The sequence below is a fragment of the Lactuca virosa genome, chromosome 3 (genome assembly GCF_052849685.1).
Source record: "Lactuca virosa cultivar CGN04683 chromosome 3, Lactuca_virosa_CGN04683_v6, whole genome shotgun sequence".
NCBI classification, from domain to species: Eukaryota; Viridiplantae; Streptophyta; class Magnoliopsida; order Asterales; family Asteraceae; genus Lactuca; species Lactuca virosa.
The window spans coordinates 407,647,958-407,653,048 of record NC_136428.1 but is presented as its reverse complement, the minus strand read 5'-3'; positions in this window follow the sequence as shown (position 1 = coordinate 407,653,048).

Here is a 5,091-nt window from a genome sequence, read left to right as displayed (position 1 = left end):
CCAACGACTCATCGACCATGGAGTCCGCCATGGTGTAGAAGTCCTCGTTCCCGAGCCATCAAAGGGAAAGGACTATAAACAGAAGTCGGGGAACAAGAGGAAGAAGAAACGAATAACACAGGAACCCCCGCAAGAGCAACAAGCGAGTACGATGTACGCCGCTACGATACTTACTACTCCAGCACCTGCCAGTCGATATGTTGGAACCCTCCCGAAGTGTAGAAGTAATCACTATGGTTACCATTTTTACTATAAGAAATAAGGGTTTTCTTAAAGAATCTTTTCATTAAATATAAAGGAAGTATTACAATTAACTCCATGAGTAACAAGTGAATACGCCAGAGTTATATACAACAATGATCTAACAAACAATGGGATGTGTGCTTTCCGCCTTACTTCCTGTTCCTTGTTTGGTTGTGGGCTTAGGGCAGATGCGCACAATCGATTGTCTGTTTACTCTGAGTTTTATATAACTTGTATCCATTTAGTACTCATAGAAAGGATTGTAGAATCATTTTTACGTATCTTTCATCAAAGTAGGAAATATAGGATTTTCTAGAGGAACAGGCGAACTTTTCTAAACAGAACTTATAACTTACTACATTTTTCAACTACATATTACAACCACATTTTACAACAACTTTCTACAACTTACTTACATCACTAAAATCTTATGAACTCACCAGCTTAATTGCTTATCAACTCTTTCAAATAACTTGTATTCTCAGGAGACTAGTAGACAGGTACTCGCGCTGAGAATTCAGAAGATGGAGCATAATAGCTTCAAGTCTTGTTTTGTTATTTGCTTATGTATTCTATGTTTTGTGAACACACACATTGTAAACACTTTATTTCTAATGAAATGGCTGTTCATTACTTGCTTACTATGATGCATGTCTTGTGATACTAAACATGACGTCCTCCACCCCCGAACGTTTCCGCCGTTCCGGTTTTGGGGTGTGACAGGCACCGGCAACACTAACTTTTTCTGTACGCAGGGGAAAACTTTTTGATTTTTATTTACCTATTTTTCTTGCACTAGAAACACTTATTTCAACATCGGCAACACCTAGTATGTATTCATGCGTTCGTCCCTAGGCATACACCATCATCCGATGCAGGCATAACTCAATGGCATGCATTGAACGCCACAGTTTTCTCGTCCTCTCTCTCTTCCTCTTTTCTTGCCTTTTGACCTTCTCTCTCTCTCTCTCTCTCTCTCTCTCTCTCTCTCTCTCTCTCTCTCTCTTCTCTCCCTTGCCATCAACATCACTCCCTCCAAATGGAAAAGAATGGCATGGTATAATAAAAATCCTAGGTGGAGTGGATGCCGATTGACACCAATCCCTTTAACCAAATAAGTTATAAATTATTAAAAATTTTAATAGGGAGTTGATGGTAATCTTTTTTAAGGTTAATGAAGACCGCAAACTTGGATGGGTTAAGAATGTTCTTGTCGATGCTCCTTGAAGTTAAATATGATGAAATTTCCAAGATCTTTAATTTGTTTTAGTTGGAACATTAAAAAACATAAAAAGAAAACCATTGTTCGATTTTGTTTTGCTTGTGATGGCATTAATATATTTCTTATGAAATTATCTCTAGTTTATTTATTTTTTTATCGAGTTAAAAAAATTGATCTTCTATTTTATTTAGTTAAATATAGATTTTTTTAATAATATATAGTGACAAAGTTTTTATCGGATAATGTTGTGAAAATTTATAAATTGTGTCTTTTGTGTTAGGGGTATTTTTTCATTTTAATTAAATTTCTATTCGTTCTTACCAAGTAACATGGATTAATGATTAATTGTGTTCCATTAGACTAACCAAACTTAAATATGATATGGTAATGATCCATTTCATTACCTCTTCCATTCGATTACCTAGTCCATTTCATTCCCTTGTTATTCTATTCATTCATATCAAATTGACCCTTGTTATTTAAATATTCTAACTAGGTTATAGCCCGTGGAAACCATAGTTGCAAAAATAAATTAATATTTATAGTAAAAAGTCATAATTATTAATCAATTACATGCTGAGAATTTTAGAATCTAACACAAGATCATATAAACTTTATGAAAGTTAGTATCAACCACAAGAAGATCATATATACTCTATGAAAATAAGATGCTATAATTGAGAAACAACCACACAGATACAACAAATGATGATTGGATTTCCATACGTAACAATGTACTTTATAGTACAATGGTATAGAGAATTGGATCGGAAATCGTTTCATAAAAATGGAATTGTATTGATTAATTATTTAATTAAACAATATATTTTATATAATAAATAAAAATGTTAAATAATCAATATAAAATAAAAGACATTTTATCCCTTTTAGCAATTTGGTTTTTAAAAAATAATAATAATAATCAATATTATTCCATAGTATGGGGTAGTTTATGTAAACTGAGTACTTATTATTTGATTCAAAAGGAGTCAGAACTATACTGGGAAAGAGGAAACACAAAATTAGGTCACTGATTTGGTGATTTACTTCTCTCGTTGATTTGTCATCCGTCGACTCGTCGTTATCGTCACTCATCAACCTCACCTCCGACGGCTTTGACTTCCTCCCCGCCATGAGCTAGTCAACCATTTACCTGTCGGTTGGTATTTAGGTAAGAAGCCTCCCTCTCTTTCTAGTTTCTTTGTGTCTCTATTTCACTATGTGTGTATTTATATGACATCCTATAGTTGTGATTCTTTAACCTTTGATGATATTTGATTTGTGTGTGTTTGATTGTTTGTCTGTTTAGGTAGTCAAGTTGTTCTTGTTCCAACTCGTTTGGTTTTTGTAAAATTCAGGTTTTTGCAAGGATAGCATCAATAGAGCATGTTTCTTCTGTGTATAGCCATGTAGGGATAATTTAGTTTCTACACCACTTCAGTTGTTTATCATTTGCAATAGGATGACATGAACAACAAAATTGTAACATCCCAAAAATTATGATAAAATTTTCATTTAAATTCATTCCAATCGTACGATAATCATGTCAAAACAGTCGAAAGTATATAGTAGTAAAATAATATCAGAGTACAAAATCCCAAAATCACATGATGTGGAAAACAGAAGTGGATGCAGTGCGATCAGGCCAGACCCTTCCCTTTTGAGCTGAAAGTACTTGAAACATAAACTGAAAACCGTAAGCACAAAGCTTAGTGAGTTTCCCCCAAAATACCCCATACCATACATACATAATAGTCAAACATATCTGGGTATTTTCCAACCCCTTCGGTCTCTTTCAACCAGTACTGAGTATATTTCAACCCCTTCGGTCTCTTTCAACCGGTACTTGGTATATTTCAACCCTTTCAGTCTCTTTCACCCAATACTGAGTATATTTCAACCGGTATTGGGTATATTTCAACCCTTTCGGTCTCTTTCAAGCGATATTGTGTCTATTTCACCCCTACCACTACCACATATAATCATAACAAAAGAGTCACAGAGATATCAAGAAAATAAAAGCATAAAAGGCAACTATCACGAAGAGAATCCTCATACTACAAACATAATCTAGTGGGCCGGCATTGGTACGTTCGACCCACGGATACAGTAAAGGAAACTCACCTAAGATTGAAGATATCAACTGACACTCGGGCTACTAACTCAATAAATCCTCTTACTAAATCAAAAGTAAAGAAATCCTAAATAGAAATGGGTTCAATAATCCAACCTGATAGCCCAAACCCTGAAAAGGCTACTTAACCTTTGCCTTATTGGGCCTAACCCACCAAGGCCCAAATACAATTAGCCCCAAGGCCTAGAAGAGAGACCGTATCCAAAATTGGCCCAAGATCATGAAGTCCCACCATTGAAAATCTTGCGGCCCAACAAAAGCCCAAGTCCCTAAGTCCGAAATGGCCCGAGGCTAAAAAGGCCAAAATCCTCTCTGGTGAGTACGCTCAGCGTACCAACAGTACGTTCGGCGTACTCACGACCCTCACATAGTCGGGACCTCAGACGTGTACATGTAGCGTATGCCTAGGTACGCCCGGTGAACACTGCAGTTGGCCAAAACCTCCTTCTAACGTCTTAATTAGTTAAGACCTAACGCCCAATTTTAGATCTAAGCTTATTAAAGCGTCTTAAGCCATACAGTTGCAAACTTTATGCTTTTTCATGTCTTAATGGGACCCAAAACCCGATTTTATCCATTTAAACCCATAATATGAACATCAACTTAAGCATGATTCATCAAAACCCATCACGATGATATTTGTATGGTTCCTAATAACTCCATAATGGATAAAGTTTCCAACTTTATCAATTAGAATGGTCCAGCCAACCAAGATCTAGTCTTCAACTCTCAAAGGGACCAAAAGTGAATCTTTTTCAACTTAATCCATTAAGTCCAAGTCTCAAGCTTTTAGATCTGAATTAATATGTTGTTTAGATGGATAAAGTGTCCAACTTTATCCATAACAAGGTCACAAACTTTCAAGATCTAAACTTTATGCACTAAAGTGACCAAAAGCTCATAATACCCAATAGTAGCTAGATCTATCAAATGCATCACCAAGATTCAAACTTTATACCTCTGGAAGAAAGATCAAGGTGAACAAAGTATGGATCTACAACCTACAATGCAACCAACACTTCTCCAATGATGTCACAACTAGCATTTTAGCTAGGAAATTCTATTCTTGTGTAATCATTCAACCATTGTAAAACATATACTCTAAGTAAATATCACTCAGTGCTCATTTAAATTCACCTCTCATGTTCAACAAAGAGTCTGAAAACCCTAAGAATATCTGTTTAAGTCTATATTGGACTAGGATTTCCTTATTGGGCCTAATGGGCTAATAAGCATTCAATTCAACTATTTTGGACTTGGAAACCCTATTTGGATTCTAAATGGACCCAATTAACAAATCTATAACATTTTGGACCATTTGGGCCTAGGATGATCCATTCTAACCGTAATAGGCCTTATTGGGCCATAACTAATCCAATTAACCCTAGTAAGCCATAAACTCTCTTTTTCTTTATGGGCTGTGAACCATCTAATGAGCCCATTGGGCCGAAAAGTAATTATTTGGGCCTCATAATTTCGAGTAAAGTCAAGT